Consider the following 18,972-nt stretch of genomic DNA (forward strand, 5'->3'; position numbering starts at 1 on the left):
GTTGGCCTTCCCCCAATTTAGCACTCTTCCTTTTGGACCACTCTCGTCTTTGTCCATGAGTATTCTAAAACTTACGGAATTGTGATCACTATTCCCAAAGTAGTCCCCTACTGAAACGTCAACCACCTGGCCCGGCTCATTCCCCAACACCAGGTCCAGTATGGCCCCTTCCCGGGTTGGACTATTTACATACTGCTCGAGAAAACCCTCCTGGATGCTCCTTACAAATTCTGCTCCATCTAGACCTCTAACACTAAGTGAATCCCAGTCAATGTTGGGAAAATTAAAATCTCCTATCACCACCACCCTGTTGCTCCTACATCTTTCCATAATCTGTTTACATATTTGTACCTCTATCTCGTGCTCGCTGTAGGGAGGCCTGTAGTACAGCCCCAATATTGCTACCGCACCCTTCCTATTTCTGAGTTCTGCCCAGATTGCCTCACAGCTCGAGTCCTCCATAGTGCCTTCCTTCAGCACAGCTGTGATATCCTCTTTGATCAGTAATGCAACTCCTCCACCCCTTTTACCTCCCTCTCTATCCCGCCTGAAGCATCGGTATCCTGGGATATTTAGTTGCCAATCATGCCCTTCCCTTAACCAGGTCTCAGTAATAGCAATAACATCATACTCCCAGGTACTAATCCAAGCCCTAAGTTCATCTGCCTTACCTACTACACTTCTTGCATTAAATCAAATACACCTCAGACCACCAGTCCCTTTGCTTTCATCATCTGCTCCCTGCCTATTCTTTCCCTTAGTCACGCTGACTTCATTATCTAGTTCCTCACAGGCTTTAGTTACTACCTCCTTACTCTCCACTGACCTCATTTGGTTCCCATCCCCCTGCCACATTAGTTTAAACCCTCCCCAACAGCGTTAGCAAAAGCACCCCCAAGGACATTGGTTCCAGTCCGGCCTAGGTGTAGACCGTCCAATTTGTAATAGTCCCACCTCCCCCAGAACCGGTCCCAATGTCCCAAAAATCTGAACCCCTCCCTCCTGCACCATCTCTCAAGCCACGCATTCATCCTAACTATTCTTTCACTTCTACTCTGACTATCACGTGGCACTGGTAGCAATCCTGAGATTACTACCTCTGAGGTCCTACTTTTTAACTTGGCTCCTAACTCCCTAAATTCTGCTTGTAGGACCTCATCCCGTTTTTTACCTATATCATTGGTGCCTATGTGCACAACGACAACTGGCTGTTCACCCTCCCCCTTCAGAATGTTCTGCAGCCGATCTGAGACATCCCTGACCCGTGCACCTGGGAGGCAACATACCATTCGGGAATCTCGTTTTCGACCACAGAACCGCCTATCTACTCCCCTTACAATCGAATCCCCTATGACTATAGCCCTTCCACTCTTTTTCCCGCCCTTCTGAACAGCAGAGCCAGCCACGGTGCCATGAACCTGGCTACTGCTGCCTTCCCCTGGGAGCCATCTCCCTCAACAGTATCCAAAACGGTATACCTGTTGTGGAGGGAGATGACCGCAGGGGACACCTGCGCTGCCTTCCTGCTCTTTCTCTGCCTTTTGGTCACCCATTCCCTTTCTCCCTCAGCAATCCTAATCTGCGGTGTGACCAATTCGCTAAACGTGCTATCCACTACCTCCTCAGTATCGCGGATGCTCCAAAGTGAGTCCATCCGCAGCTCCAGAGCCGTCATGCGGTCTAACAAGAGCTGCAGCTGGACACACTTCCTGCACGTGAAGGAGTCAGGGACATCAGCCATGTCCCTGAGCTCCCACATTGAGCAAGAGGAGCATGTCACGGGTCTGAGATCTCCTGCCATTTTAAATCTTAAGCTTAAACTTAGTTAAATGAAAAAGGAACGAAAAGTTTTTAACCAATCACACGATAAAAAAAAAGAGAAATAGAAGAAGCCTTACCTTATCTACACACCACCGAGTCCTTTTTATTTGGTTAGAGGAGGAGGGCGGGTGGGAGACACTACAGGTGTAGTGTCTCGGGTTCAGAAACGGCCCAAATATATAGGGTTTTACTTACCCAGCAGCCCCCTGGTGTCCGCCGAAAACAAAAAGAAATTAAGTTTACTTTAAACTGACCTTCCCAGCTGCTCACTCGCTCGCACTCTCTGCTCCCGAAAAAGCTGCTGCAATGAAAGGCAAGTTATTTTAAACGGCCCAAATATATAGGGTTTTACTTACCCAACAGCCCCCTGGTCTCCGCCGAAAACAAAAAGAAATTAAGTCTACTTTAAACTGACCATCCCAGCTGCTCACTCGCTCGCACTCTCTGCTCCCGAAAAAGCTACTGCAATGAAAGGCAAGTTATTTTAAACGGCCCAAATATATAGGGTTTTACTTACCCAGCAGCCCCGGGTCTCCGCCGAAAACAAAAAGAAATTAAGTTTACTTTAAACTGACCTTCCCAGCTGCTCACTCGCTCGCACTCTCTGCTCCCGAAAAAGCTGCTGCATATATATTTTAATATATTGCCTACATATCTGCTCCTCTATCTCTCCCTAACTATTTGGAGGCATGTAGTACACTCCCAGCCAAGTGATTGCCCCCTTTTAGTTTTTAAGTTCTACCCATATGGACTGCAGTCGTTTCCAAAATCCTCCATCACATCCAGTCCTGTTTTTTTTGCCATGAGGGTAACTAACTAAAATGGAAGTTCGAGAAAAGATAATGTTTCCTTATATCAGCTGTCAACCTTTGCTATTTTTTCATCATTTTTCTTCAACACTAGAAGCAGTCACACTAAAAATCCTTTTCAAATGTTGTCATTTTTCCAGAGGAACGACCCATGATATTAATATTTTTACAACTGGATCAAGTTTGGAGGGCTTGAGTTATAAAGAGAGATTAGATAGGCTGGGTCTGTTTTCCCTGGAGCGAAGGAGGCTGAGAGGAGACATGATAGAGGTATATCAAATAATGAGAGGCACAGATAGGGTAGATAGCCAGAGTCTGTTTCCCTTGGTAGGGGTGACTAAAACTAGAGGGCATAGATTTAAGGTGAGAGGGAGGAGGTTTAAAGGGGATCAAAGGGGTACATTTTTCACACAAAGAATAGTGGGTATCTGGAATGAGCTGCCTGAGGAGGTGGTGGAGGCAGGAACAGTAGTGACATTTAAGAGGCATCTGGACAGGTACTTGAATGAGCAAGGCATAGAGGGATATGGAATTAATGCAGGCAGGTGGAATTAGTATAGATAGGCATTTTGGTCGGAATGGACGCGGTGGGCCGAAGGGCCTGTTTCTATGCTGTACGACTCTATGACTCTAAGTGCAAAACATACAATTTGTAATAAGGCTATTGGAAATGACTATTACATTTTATGCTGGAAATTAAGAAAGACGCCGACTGAGCATCATCTAAATATAAAAATATTTTAATATATTGTTGTCAACTTCCTGGAAACCCAGCATTCCATTTATTCAAGGAACTATGTGCAGCAATTTATGGTCACAGTAATTTCATATATACTCTCCACCAATACCCAAATAAAAATAACAATACTAAACAGATCACCTACATAGGAACATAGAAATATTTACTGCACAGAAGGAAGCCATTTGGCCCATCGTGTCCCTCCAGCTGATAAAGAACTATCTAGCCTAATCCCACTTTCCAGTTTTTGGTCCGTGGCCCTGTAGGCTACGGCACCTCAAGTGCATATCGAAGTGTTTTTGAAATGTGATGAGGGTTTCTGCCTCTACCACTCTTTCAGGTAGTGAGTTCCAGACCGCCACCACCCTCTGGGTGAAAAAAAATTACTCCTCAACTTCCCTCAAATCCTTCGACCAATTACTTTAAATCTATGCCCCCTGGTTATTGACCTCTCTACTAACAGAAATAGGTCCTTCCTATTCATTCTATCTAGGATCTTCATAATTTTATACACCACAATTAAATATCTCCTCTGCCTCCTCTGTTCTAAAGAAAGCAACCCCAGCCAATCCAATCTTTCCTCATAGCTAAAATTATCCAACCCTGGCAGCATTATCATAAATCTTCTCTGTCCCCTCTCTAGTGCGATCACATCCTTCCTGTAATTCAGTGATCAGAACTGTATGCAGTATGCCAGCTGTAGTCTGTGGAGTGTTTTATACAGTTCTAGCATAATTTCCCTGCTCTTATACTCTCGGCCTCAGCCAATAAAGGGAAGCATTCTATATATCTTCTTGACCACCTTATCTACCTGCCTTGATACCTTCAGGAATCTGTGCACAAGCACCTCAAGGTCCCTCTGTTTTTCTACAGATAGTACACAATACATATTCACAATATATATTATACTAATGACTTGGGTGAGGGAACTAAATGTAACATGTCCAAGTTTGCAGATGACAAAAAGCTGGAGGGGGGGGGGGTGGAAAGTGAGCTGTGAGGAGGATGCAAAGAGGCTCCGATGTGATTTGGACAGGTTGGGTGAGTGGATAATTGCATGACAGATGCAGTATAGCGTGGACAAATGTGAGGTTATACACTTTGGTTGTAAAAACAGAAAGGAAGATTATCTGAATGGTGATAGATTGGGAAAGGGGGAGGTGCAACCAGACCTAGGTGTCTTTGTACACCAGTCGCTGAAAGCAAGCATTCAGGTGCAGCAAGCAATTAGGAAGGCGAACGGTATGTTGGCCTTCATTGCAACAGGATTTGAGTACAGGAGCAAGGATGTCTTACTGCAGTTATACAGGGCCTTGGTGAGACCATGTCTAGAGTATTATATGCAGTTTTGGTCTCCTTATCTGAGGGAGGATGTTCTTGCCATGGAGGGAGTGCAAAGAAGATTTACTAGGCTGATTCCTGGGATGACAGGATTGACATATGAGGAGTGATTGTGTCGACTAGGCCTATATTCACTAGAGTTTTGAAGAATGAGAGGGGATTTCATCGAAACCTATAAAATTCTAACAGGACTAGACAGGCTAGATGCAGGGAAGATGTTCCCGATGGCTGGGGAGTCCAGAACCAGGGGTCACAGTCTCAGGATACGGGTTATGCCATTTAGAACCGAGATGAGGAGAAATTTCTTCTCTCAGAGCGTGGTGAACCTGTGGAATTCTCCACCGCAGAAAGCAGTGAAGGCCAAATCATTAAATATATTCATGAAGGAGATAGATATATTTCTTAATGCCAAAGGAATCAAGGGATAAGGGGAAAAAGCGGGAACAGGGTACTGAATTAGACAATCAGCCATGATTTTCTTTGAATGGCGGAGCAGGCCCGAAGGGCCGAATAGCCTACTCCTGCTCCTATTTTCTATGTTTCTATGTTACAGTTCTCAGAATCCTAACATTTATTGTGTATTCCTTTGCATTGTTTGTCTTCCCCAAAAGCATTACCTCACACTTCTCTGGATTGAATTCCATTTGCCAATTTCCTGCCCACCTGACCAGTCTACTGATATCTTCCTGCTGTCTACAGCTTTCTTCTTCATTATCAACCACAAAGCCAATTTTCATATCACATCTCCTACATTTAAGTCTAAATCATTGATATATACCATATACAGCAAGGGACCCGGTACTGAGCCCTGCGCAACCCCACTGGATACAGCCTTCCAGTCACACAAACACCGGTTGACCACAACCCTTTGCTTCCTGCCACTGAGCCAATGTTGGATCCAACTTGCCACTTGCTCTTGAGTCCCATGAGCTTTTAATTTTCTGACCAGTCTGCCATGTGGGACCTTGTCAAAAGCCTTGCTAAAATCCATGCAGATTACATCAAATGTGCTACCCCCATCGATCCTCCTGGTTACCTCCTCAAAACCTTCTATCAAGTTAGTCGGACACAACCTTCCCTTAACAAATCCATGATGACTGTCCTCGATTAATCCTTGCCTTTCAAAATGGCGATCATACTATCTCTCAGATGTTTTTCCAATAATTTGTTCACTACTGAGGTTAGGCTGACTGGCCTGTAATTACTCAGTCTAACACTTCCTCCTTTTTTAAACCATGGTACAATGTTAATAGTCCACCGGCACCATGCCGATAGCTTCCGCTATTTTTTTTCCCATTGCTTACCTTAAAGCCAGGTCTGATGATTTATCCACTTTCAAGGGTGCTAAATACATTAGTATTTCCTCTCTTCCCATGTTTATTCATCCAATATTTCTTATTCCTCCTCAACTACAACGTCTGCTTCATCCCTCTCTTTTTTGAAAACAGACACAAAGTATTAAGAGTCCTGCCCATATCTTCCAGCTCCACACCTTTTTCGGACTCTAATTTTCCCTACTCTTTCCTTAGTTATCCTCCTGCTCTTGATGTATTTATAAAACATCTTTGGGTTTTTCTTGATTTTATTTTCCAATATTTTTCATAACCTCTTTTTATTTTCCTAATTTCCTTTTTAATTTCACCCCTGCACTTTCTATACTCCTCTAGGTTTTCTGCAGTATTGAGCTCTTGGCATCTGACGTAAGTTTTTCTTTGCATTATCCTATTCTGTATGCTCTTTGACATTCAGTGGGGAAGATTTGAGAGTCCCACCCTTTTCCTTTGTGGGAACATATTTGTTCTGCACCTTCTTTAGCTGTTCCAGTCCACTTATGCCAAATCACATCTCAGCTTAGTAATATTGGCATTTCTCTATTTTTAAACTTTTACTCTTGGTCTCTCTTTATCCTTTTCTATAACTACTCTAAACCTAATTGAATTATGATTACTACCACTAAAATGGTCTCCCACTGATACCCTTTCCATTTGCCAAAATTAATTCTTTAAAACTAAGTCCAGAACTGCCCTTTCTCTTGTTGAGTTTGCCATGTACTGGTTAAAAAAAGTTCTCCTGAATGCATTTCAAGAATTCTGTGTCCTCTGTACCTTTTCTCACAATTAATGTTAGGGTAGGTGAAATCCCCTACTCTTACTGCCCTTTTGTTTCTGCATTTCGCAGCAATTTGCCCTGCATATTTGCTTTTCTATCTCCCTCTGACTATTTGAGGGTCTATAGTATATCCCCAGCAGTGTTATTCCCCTTTTTTGTTCCGCAGTTCAACCCATATGGCCTCACTTGATGCTCCTTTTAGCATATTACTCTCCTCATAGCTGTGATTGTTTCATCAATCAATATTGCGACCCCCCCACCCGCTTTTATGTCACTCTCTCTATCCCATTCCTGCCCTCCTTTAAGCCACATTTCAGCAATAGCTATGATATCATACTTCCAAGTGTCTAGCTGTACCCTAAGCTCTACCTTATTCATGAGACTCTTTCATTGAAGTATATACCACTAATCACTGAACAACTCCTTTGTTGTCTATTTTGTAGCCTTTGTTACCTCAACCTTCTACACTTGCTTATTAATTTTCTGCCTTCTATTTCCAGCTTTCAACCTCTTCCTTCTGAATCTATGCTCAGGTTCCCATCCCATTGCCAAGCCAGTTTAAACTCGCCTTAACAGCACTAGCAAATCTCGCCACCAAGATATTGGTCCCAGCCCTGAGGACTTAATCATGGTTATATGGAGGATATGCTGTTTTAATTCATGTAACATACAGTAGATTGTCGGGGTCACTAACTTACAATGAGTGAATGAGTTAAATTTGTCTTTTGATATACATTAGTCCATAAATTGCTGGAGTGACCTATCTCATGGCGAGTGCCGTAAAGTAGATTTTTTAACCTCAACCTTCAGATCGATTACTTTTTATGCCGCTAATTACTGTCCCCTAAATGTTCTCCTACTGATATTTGATCCACTTGGCCCACCTCATTCCCAAGAATCAGGTCCAGCAGTGCCTCCCCTCCTGTTGGACTGGAAACATACTGCTGTAGAAAATTTTCCTCACTACACTCTAGGAACTCTTACCCCTCTCTGCCCTTTACACTACTACTATCCCAACCTATATTTGGATAATGCATTTCTCTGTAATTTCCTTGCAAATTTGTTCCTCTTCATCCTTTCCACTATTTGGTGGCCGAAGACAACACCGAGCAATGTAATAGCACCTTTTTTGTTCCTTCGCTCCAGCCAAATAGATTCCGTCCTTGACCCCTCAGGGATATCGTCTCTCTCCAGCACTGCAATGCTCTCCATAATCAATACTGCCACTCCTCCCTCTTTTCTTCCTTTTCTATCTTTCCTGAACACCTTATATAGAGTCATAGGGTCGTACAGCAGAGAAACAGGCCCTTCGGCCCACCGCGTCCACGCCGACCATAATGCCTATCTATACTAATCCCACCTGCCTGAATTAATTCCATATCCCTCAATGCCTTGCTCATTCAAGTACCTGTCCAGATGCCTCTTAAATGTCACTACTGTTCCTGCCTCCACCACCTCCTCAGGCAGCTCATTCCAGATACCCACTATTCTTTGTGTGAAAAATGTACCCCTTTGATCCCCTTTAAACCTCCTCCCTCTCACCTTAAATCTATGCCCTCTAGTTTTAGTCACCCCTACCATGGGAAACAGACTCTGGCTATCTACCCTATCTATGCCTCTCATAATTTTATATACCTCTATCATGTCCCCTCTCAGCCTCCTTCGCTCCAGGGAAAACAGACCCAGCCTATCTAATCTCTCTTTATAACTCAAGCCCTCCAAACCAGGCAACATCCTTGTGAATCTTTTCTGCACCCTCTCTAGCTTAATCACATCTTTCCTGTAGTGCAGCGACCAGAACTGCACACAGTACTCCAAATGCGGCCTAACCAACGTTATGTACAACTGTAACATGACGTCCCAACTCTTGTACTCAATGCCTCGGCCGATGAAGGCAAGCATGCCATATACCTTCTTCACCACCCTGTCTACCTGTGTTGCCACTTTCAGGGAACTATGTACTTGCACCCCAAGATCTCTCTGCTCAACAACACTCCCCAGGGCCCTGCCATTCACTGTATATGTCCTCCCTGGTTTAACTTCCCAAAATGCATCACTTCACACATGTCTGTGTTAAATTCCATTTGCCACTCCCTTGCCCACTTTCCCAGTTGATCTATATCCTGTTGTAACCTTAGACAACCTTAGACAACACAGGCGTTTCTGTGGCCACAAACGAGACTCCAGGATGGTATGTTGCCTCCCTGGTGCTAGGGTCAAGGATCTCTCGGAGCGGCTGCAGGACATTCTGAAAGGGGTGGGTGAGCAGCCAGAGGTCTTGGTCCATATTGGTACTAACGACATAGGCAGGAAAAGAGATGAGGTCCTGCAAATTGAATATAGGGAGTTAGGCAGAAGTTTAAAAAGCAGGACCTCTAAGGTTGTAATCTCAGGATTACTCCCTGTGCCACGTACTAGTGAAGGTAGGAATAGGAGGATTAGGCAAATGAATGCGTGGCTAAAGAGCTGGTGTAGGCAGGAGGGCTTCAGCTACTTGGATCATTGGGATCTCTTCTGGTGCAGAGGTGACCTGTACAAGAAGGACGGGTTGCATCTAAACTGGAGGGGGAGCAATATCCTTGCGGGGAGCTTTGCTAGCACTACTCGGGAGGGTTTAAACTAGTCTTGCAGAGGGCTGGGGCCCAAAATAGTAGTCTCTCAGGTGAGATAGTTGAGGCAAATGTAGAGGTTAAGGCAAGCAAGTCCAGTAGGCAGGCCAGGCAGGGGCAGGACAGGGAGCATGGAAGGTCTGGTAGGCTAAACTGCATTTACTTTAATGCAAGAAGCCTTACAGGTAAGGCAGATGAACTCAGAGCATGGATCGGTACATGGGATTGTGATATTATAGCTATTACGGAAACGTGGTTGAGGGATGGGCAGGACTGGCAGCTCAATGTTGCGGGGTACCGATGCTTCTGGCTTGACAGAGGTGGAGTTAAGAGAGATGGGGGAGTTGCACTATTGATTAGGGAGGACATCACGGCAGTACTTAGAGAGGATATCCCAGGGGGAATGTCCAGCGAGGAAATAAGAAAGGGGTGATCACTTTGATGGGATTATACTACAGGCCCCCCAATAGTCAGAGGGAAGTGGAGGGGCATATATTTAGGGAAATCACAGACAGGTGTAGGAATTATAGGGTTGTAATAGTAGGTGATTTTAACTTTCCAAATATTGACTAGGACTGCCTTAGTGCTAAGGGATTAGATGGGGAAGAATTTGTTAAGTGTGTCCAGGATAGTTTTCTGAAGCAGTATGTGGATGGCCCTACTAGAGAAGGGGCTACACTCGACCTCCTCTTAGGAAATGAGGATGGGCAGGTGGTTGATGTGTCAGTGGGGGAGCACGTTGGGATTAGTGACCATAACTCTATTAGCTTCAAGATAGTTATGGACAAGGATAGGACTGGTCCTCAGGTTGAAGTCCTAAATTGGAGGAAGGCTAATTTCGATGGCATCAGACAGGAACTCTCAAAAGTTGAACGGGAGAGGCTGTTTACAGGTAAAGGGACATCTGGCAAGTGGGAGGCTTTGAAAAGTGAGATAGGAAGAGTTCAGGGCCGGCATGTTCCTGTTATATGGAAGGGCAAGCTGGCAAGTTTAGGGGACCCTGGTTGACGAGGGATATTGAGGGTCTGGTCAGGACAAAGAAGGAGGCATATGTCAGGTACAGGCACCTGGGAACGAGCGAGTCCCTTGAGGAGTATAGGGGATGTAGGACTACACTTAAGAAGGAAATTAGGAGGGCGAAAAGGGGCCATGAGATTTCGCTGGCAGATAAGATAAAGGAGAATCCTAAAAGATTCTATAAGTATATTAAGAGTAAAAGGGTAGCTAGGGAGAGAGTAGTTCCCATTAAGGATCAGTGTGGCAGTCTATGTGTGGAGACACGGGAAATGGGCAAGGTATTAAATGAATATTTCTCGTCCGTATTTACCATGGAGAAGGTCATGGAAGCTAGTGAGTTCAAGGGAGGGAACACCGACATCCTGGAGCATATCAACATTGCAAAGGAGGAGGTGTTGGAGGTTTTGAAGCGCATTAAGGTGGATAAATCCCCAAGGCCTGACCAGGTGTATCCTAGGATGCTAGGGCCCTGGCAGAGATTTTTGTATCATCGTTAGCCACGGATGAGATACTGGAAGACTGGAGGATAGCTAATGTGCCTTTATTTAAGAAGGGCAGCAGGGATAAGCCAGGGAACGACAGGCCGGTGAGCCTTACATCAGTGGTGGGAAAGTTATTGGAAGGGATTCTGAGAGACAGGATTTATATGCATCTGGAAAGGCATGGTCTGATTCGGGATAGTCAGCATGGCTTTGTGCATGGGAAATCATGTCTCACGAATTTGATTCAGTTTTTCTAGGAGGTGACCAAGAGGATTGACGAGGGCAGGGCGATGGACGTTGTCTCCATGGACTTTAGCAAGGCCTTTGACAAGGTCCCGCATGGTAGGCTGGTCCAGAAGGCTCGAACACATGGGATCCAGGGTGAGCTAGCAAATTGGATACAAAATTGGCTTGGTGACAGGAGGCAGAGGGTGGTAGTGGAGGGTTGTTTTTCAGATTGGAGGCCGGTGACCAGTGTTGTGCCACAGGGATCGGTGCTGGGCTCTCTGTTGTTTGTCATATATATTAATGACTTGGATGTGAATGTAAGGGGCATGATTAGTAAGTTTGCAGATGACACCAAAATTGCTGGTATAGTGGACAGTGAAAAAGGTTGTCTACGGTTACCTTATATCCAGGAGTATTTAACACCCAGTCCTACCCTTCTTTGAGCCAGGTCTCTATTATAGCCACAACTTCATATTTTCACATGTTAATCTGTGCCTGTAACTCACCAATCTTATAAACAACACTCCATGCATTCACATTAATGCACATTAACCCTGATTTAGACTTTATTACTTTCTCCCATACTCTGACCCAACCTAATAACTTACTATTTCCTACTCGAGTGCTATCTATCTCTCCCAATATGTTGTGCACCTTGGTATTCCTCTCTGATATTTCTTCCTGGTTTCCACACCCCGTCAAGTTAGTTTAAACCCTCTCCAATAGCACTTGCAAATTGCCGCGCAAGGAAATTTGTCCCAGCTCTGTTCAGGTGCAACCCATCCGGCCTGTACAGGTCCCACCTTCTCCGGAACTGGTCCCAGTGTCCCAAGAATCTAAAGCCCTCCCTCCTGCACCATCTTTCCAGCCACGCATTCATCTGCACTACCCTCCTATTTCTATACTCCCTTGCGCGTGGTACTGGGAGTAATGTGGAGATTACTACTTTAGAGGTGCTGCTTGCTAATTACATACCTAGCTCACTAAACTCTTTCTGCAGTACCATATCCCTCTTCCTATCTATGTCATTAGTACTAATATGGACCATGACTGCAGGCTGTTCACCCTCCCCCCTCAGGGTGCTCTGCAGTTGTTCAGTGACATCCTTGACCCTGGCACCAGGGAGGCAACACACCATCATGGATTCACATTTGCGGCCACAGAAATGCTGTCTGTTCCTGACAATCGAATCGCATATCAGCATTGGTGTTCTAGTATTCTTTGTGTACCCTTATTGGCTGCAACAAGAATAATTCCAATTAATGACGTAAATCCAGCTATTTCATGATACACATACGAGTTAGGGGCAGGAGTAGGCCACCCGGCCCTTTGAGCCTGCTCCGCCATTCAATAAGTTCATGGCTGAACTGATTACTCCATATTTCCACCTATCCCCTATAACCTTTCACCCCCTTGCTTATCAAGAATCTGTCTACCTTTGCCTTAAAAATATTCAAAGACTCTGCTTCCACCGCCTTTTAAGCAAGAGAATTCCAAAGACTCACTTCCCTCAAAGATTTCTCCTCATCTCGGTCATAAAAGGGCGACCCCTTATTTTTAAATGGCGACCCCTAGTTCTAGATTCTCTCACAAGCGGAAACATCCTTTCCACATCTGCCCCATCAAGACTACTCAAGATCTTACATGTTTCAATCAAGTTGCCTCTTACTCTTCTAAATTTCAGCAGATACATGCTGAGCCTATCCAATCTTTCCTCGTAAGACAGCCCACCCATTCCAGGTATTAGTCTAGTAAACCTTCTCTGTGCTGCCTCCAACGCATTTACATTCTTCCTTAAATAAGGAGACCAGTACTGTACACAGTATTCCAGATGTGGTCTCACTAATGCCCTGTATAGCTAAAGCATAACCTCCCTACTTTTGTATTTATTTCCCCTCACGATAAATGATAACATTCTCTTCGCTTTTATAATTACGTGCTGTACCTGCATACTAGTCTTTTGCAAGTCATGCACTAGGACACCCAGATCCCTCTGCATCTCAGAGCTCTGCAATCTCTCCCCATTTAGATAATATGCTTCTTTTTTATTCTTCCTGCCAAAGTGGACAATTTCCCACTTTCCCACATTAAACTCCATTTGCTAGGTCTTTGCCCACTCACTTAACCTATCTACATCCCTTTCTCGCCTCCTTATGTCATTTTCACAATTGCAGAGCTCTGAGATGCAGAGGGATCTGGGTGGCCTAGTGCATGACTTGCAAAAGGCTTAGAATGTTATTGTTTATCGCGAGGGGAATTTTTCTAAATGCCCTGCTATAGTGTCTTTCATAATAGCTTCTAACATTTTCCCTAAGACAGATGTTAAGCTAACTGGCCTGTAGTTTCCTGCTTTCTGTCTCCCTCCCTTTTTGAATAAAGGAGTTACATTTGCTATTTTCCAATCTAACAGAACCTTCCCCGAGTCTAGGGAATTTTGTAAAATTAAAACTAACGCATCAACTATCTCACTAACCATTTCTTTTAACACCTGAAGATGAAGTCTATCAGGACCTGGGGACTTGTCAGCCCGCAGCTTCAACAATTTGTTCAGTACAACTTCCCTGGTGATCGTAATTTTCTTGAATTCCTCCCTCCCTTCCATTTCCTGACTTACAGCTAATACAGGGATGTTACTTGTATCCTCAATAGTGAAGACCGGTGCCAAATATCTGTTCAATTCATCTGCCATCTCCTTATTATCCATTATTAATTCCCCAGAAATAAAAACAGAAAGTGCTGGAAAAACTCAGCAGGTCTGGCAGCATCTGTGGAGAGAGAAGCCGAGTTAACGTTTCAGGTCAGTGACCCTTCTTCAGAACTGGCAGAATAATTACTCAGACTCACTTTCTATAGGACAAACGCTCACTTTGTTAACTCTTTTCTTTTTTAAATATCTATAGAAACTCTTACTATTTTTCTTTGTATTTCTAGCTAGCTTTCTGTCATGTTCTAATTTTACCTTATCAATCTTTGAGTCAATTTTTTCTGTTTTTTATATTCTGTCCAATCTTCTGACCTGCTTTCCATCTTTGCACAATTATAGGCTTTTTCTTTAATTTTGATACTATCTTTAACTGTTTTAGCTAATCACGGAAGGTGGGTCCCACCCTTGGAATTTTTCTTTCTCGCTGAAATGTATCAATTCTGTGTATTCTGAAATATCCCCTTAAATGTCACATATACACAATGGGGACGCTCATGGCAAGATGGCAAATTTTCGGTTTTGGTGAGTAACAGTGGAGGAGTGCAAGTTTTCTAGCAATTTGTGGAAAATCGGAACATGACATATCTCTTCAAATTTATGTTTTTTTTTTACATTCTAATAATGGTGACCACTGTGAACTCACCATTATTTTTCTAGCAATTTCTGGGCCCTTATTGTCTGAGCGGAACTGGTATTTTCAGGTCAAATTCCATAATTATGTGCACATTTGTGTGGAAGGTGCAAATTGTGATTTTGCTTACAACTACACTTTCTAACTCTTAACTGTCCAGCCTATTAGTCCCTGCAGCTGTTGATTTTCTCAACCAATCCCTCACTTCTGCATTGAATGACCCCAGCAACACCTTCACTCTCTCCTAACCATCACAATCCATGTTGAATGGCCACCATCTCCACTCCTTCAAAATTACAGGGTTCAAATTTCAGTGAAGCTTGTATTCAACAGGCTTTGTCTTTCAATATCAGATCTGACTTTATCACATCTATTTCTCAGCTGCAAAACAGTCCATTATTTTACCTGCAACCTCTTTCAAATCCACCCCTCCTCAAAATACCCACCCTTGACCTCTCTCCCCTTGTTAATTATCATCCTATTTCCAACTTTATTTTCCTATCCAAGCTCCTTGAATGCATCGTGCCTCCCAATTCTGTATCTATCTCTCCTGCAACTTTGTCTGAATCCCTATCAGATTGCCACCCCGCCCACAACTCCAAAATGGCCTTGATCAAAGTGATAAATGACAGTTTCTGTGAGTGTGACCACGGTCCATTTTCTCTCCCCATTCTCCTTGATCTCTCTGGAGCCTGCAACATCGACAACACTATTCTCCTCCCATGCCTTTTCTCTGTTGTGAATCTGGCTAAGGGTAACTTACCAGGTTTCTACTCTTAACTACCTGTTCGCAATCAGAACATCTCTGGTAATGATTTTCTGCTCACTCAGCACAGTCTGCTCAGGGGTCCTCCAAGGATACATTCTCAACCCCCTCACTTCATCTGTATACTTCCCCCAGTCATTGTTCGGGCATTGTTAGGGCGGCACAGTGGCGCAGTGGTTAGCACCGCAGCCTCACAGCTCCAGCAACCCGGGTTCAATCCTGGGTACTGCCTGTGTGGAGTTTGCAAGTTCTCCCTGTGTCTGCGTGGGTTTCCTCCGGGTGCTCCGGTTTCCTCCCACAGGCCAAAGACTTGCAGGTTGATCAGTAAATTGGCCAGTATAAATTGTCCCTTGTATAGGTAGGTGGTAGGGAAGTATAGGGATAGGTGGGGATGTGGTACGAATATGGGATTAGTGTAGGATTAGTATAAATGGGTGGTTGATGGTCGGCATAGACTCGGTGGGTCGAAGGGCCTGTTTCAGTGCTGTATCTCTAATCTAATCTAATCTAATCATTCAGATACTTGGTTAGCATCCAAATCTATTACAGTGAAAACCAGCTCTACCTCTCCACCACCTCTCCTGATCCCTTGTTCCTTCTGTGCTGTCAAACAGCTAATCTGACATGTGATCTTGGACAAGCGCCAAGACTATCTGCTAAACTTTAGGAAGACAGAAACCATTGTCTTTGGCTCCCACCACAGACTTGTTCCCTTCCCATTAACTCCATCAATGCCCCAGAAACCGTCTCAAGCTGAACAAGAATATTCTCAGTTTTGTAGTCCTGTTTAATCCCAAATGTCCATCTCCATTTCAAAAGCCATCTAATTTCAACACTAACATCACCAGCTTCAGCCCCCATTTCAGTCCATTTATTGTTGAAATCCTTAGACATGTCTTTTTCACCTCCAGATTTGAACACTTCGTAGCTCTCGTGGCCAGTCACCCATTCATCACCCTCCATAAATTTCAGCTCACCTAAAACTCTGGCACACGTATCCTGTTCTGTACCAGGTCCTGTTCACCAATCATCCCCGCCTTTGTGGATCTGCATTGGCTCCTTGTGATAAAAATCTTCCTGGTCTCTGTAACTTCCTCTAAGCTTACAACCTCCCACCCCCACCTTCCCACTCAAACTGCCCGTTCCTGATCCTGGACTCTTGTGCATTCTCCCCTCTTTTCACTCAACAACTGGCAGCCAGTCGCTAAGGTCTCATGCTCTCAAATTTCCTTGCCAAATGCCATTCGACTTCTGTCTCCTCCTTTAAGATTCTCCATAAAGCCAAACATTCTTAAATCTCTCTCTGCCTAAATGTTGGCTTCTCCCAAAGCCTCCACAAAGCATCCTGCAATGCTTTCTATGTTGAAGAAGTGCATGTTATTGCTGTTGTAGATCCAAAACAAACTGAAGCTATGGGCCTGATTTTAATTTTATGATGCTTTGGGAGTTGGGGGGGTGGGGAGGAGACAATAGCATGCGGGAAACCCAAAAGTAAGTGTAATACAGTCGCATTAGTGACTATTTACCACAGTCACCTCGTTATAATTTTACTTCCGGGTTTTCCATCCAATCAGCGACAGCAGACGTGATGTAGGCCCACATGACGCGATCTGAACTCCAGTATTTTAAAGGGACACTTGAAATGTGCAAGTTGAAGGAGTTTGGAGTTGGGAAGAGAAGATAAGCAAGTGGTAGAATGAATTACATATGGCAAAGGCTGTGGCTCATTTCAGTAATGCCTCCCAGGATGTGTTGCTGGGGGCTGCAAAGTGTCAAAGAGAGATATTGTTCCCTATCAACAGGAGGAGGAAGCCTGCAGCTGACACCAAGAAGGCGTGGTTGGAGGAAACGGATGAGGTCAGCAGCAGAAGCGTGCTGCGGCACTCTTGGATGCAGTGCAGGAAGTGGTTTAACGGCTTTAGTAAGTCAGGAAAGATGACATCATCATCTACATCTTGCCGTGTGTATCACCACCTCACCTCCTTACTCTACCTTTCAAGCCTGCTCCTCCACATCACTCCCCATACCCACTTATCTTATTGGTGTACCCATCCTTCTTTCATCCACCTTTTCACATCCCCATATGTCCATCCACACTCAACAAATGCACTCCACCCATCAGATGAATACATGCCATTACACTGTTATACTTTCATAAGACACCACAGAACACCTAGGGGAGGGAAAGGACAGGAGGAGGCCCTCCAAACATCTCGCAGCGGACAAATGCAAAGGAGGTGGCACAGGAGATCAGTAGAGTTTCGGCATCCCTCGCCATTGAAGATGGGAGGCTCCCAGCTACCCAGTGACACAATTAAATAAAAGCCACTCACATGTTATACAGAACTCAGTCATGTGGATTTAATTTCAACCGCAAGTGAAATATGATCATCCTTATAATGGTAACTTGCAATATATTCTTATCTTGTCAGGATGAATTAATGTCTTTAATCGTCAGCAGAGCCTTCAGGCACGCAGCAGAAGACAGTGGAGGTTGTTGATGACAATTCCTCAGAGCTGAGCCTTTCTGAGGGTGCACTGTCAGAGGAGTTATGCAGTCCATGCACCAGCTCAGAAATTCACACTTTGTAGGACCAGTAATACAGATCGTCGAATTTTCAACTCGTGAATCAGACTTCACAATGAGCAAAAACAGATAGTGGCGACAGGGACAACAGTGGAGAATCCATGTTGTAGAGCGCAGCCCTCTCCAAGTTCAGCTTAGCTAGATACAGATGCTGTACTTCGGGAGCCACTGATGAAGAGGAGAATCATTGAGCAGCAGACAATGCAATGCAATGCACTGACAGGCCTTCAAAGTGGAATCACCATGATTGCAGAGAGGTCAGAAGAGTCTATCTCAAACATGAGAGGGATGATGTCACAAGTCAAGGATTGTTTTCTTCCATACAGTGGTCAACGACATGGACCGTCATAAGCTTCAGTCAAAAGAGTTCATGCTTGGCTTCAATATCACCATGCAGATTTTGGATGCCAACATGTCTGCCACCGTAAATAGGTTGACTGATACGTTAGTCTTGGTCTTACATGGCCGCGCTGATCTGCACCAAATTATTTTTCAGCACAATGGTAGCAGTGAAGTGTGGCTGGGCCACGAGAAGGATGATGGCAAAAGGGGTCATGGAAGTGAGGATTCTCCTTGCCCACAGCCCACATCTCTTGAAAAGATTAGAAGAGAAGACAAGAAAATGGCAGTGAGATCATGTCAAGTTTATGTTTTGAAAGACTAGATGGTAGGAAGAAGAGCAGACTGAGAGGCAAGACATTATAGTTTTGAAGTCCTGGTAAATAATGAGCTCAATGTCGGCAATAGTATGATGAAGCTTACATAGAATTACAGCACAGAAGCAAGTCGTTTGGCCCAACTCGTCCATGCTGGTGTTAATCCTGCACATGATTCCCAACCTTGCATGCTCGCCTTATTCACCGATCCTCCTCTTTTCAAACATAACAACAGCAACTTGCATTTGCATAATACCTTTAACATAGTAAAACATCCCATGTGCTTCACAAGAGTGTTAACAAAAAAACTTGGGACACTGAGCCATATAAGGAGATATTAGGATAGATGACCAAAAACTTGAAAGGAGTGGGTTTTAAGAACCTTCTTAGGAAAAGCGGTAGACATTTAGGGAGGGAATTACAGGACTGAGGGCTTAGACGATTGAAGGCATGGCTGCCAATGATGGGGCAAT

General features: G+C 44.3%; 1 protein-coding gene across 3 annotated transcripts in view; it reads right to left on the reverse strand.

Annotated features, from left to right (window-relative positions):
* Positions 1–18,972, reverse strand: part of tbc1d19 (TBC1 domain family, member 19) — a 225,189-nt gene that overhangs the window by 40,351 nt on the left and 165,866 nt on the right. The window lies entirely within an intron of this gene.

Source organism: Heterodontus francisci, chromosome 1 (assembly GCF_036365525.1).
Source record: "Heterodontus francisci isolate sHetFra1 chromosome 1, sHetFra1.hap1, whole genome shotgun sequence".
NCBI classification, from domain to species: Eukaryota; Metazoa; Chordata; class Chondrichthyes; order Heterodontiformes; family Heterodontidae; genus Heterodontus; species Heterodontus francisci.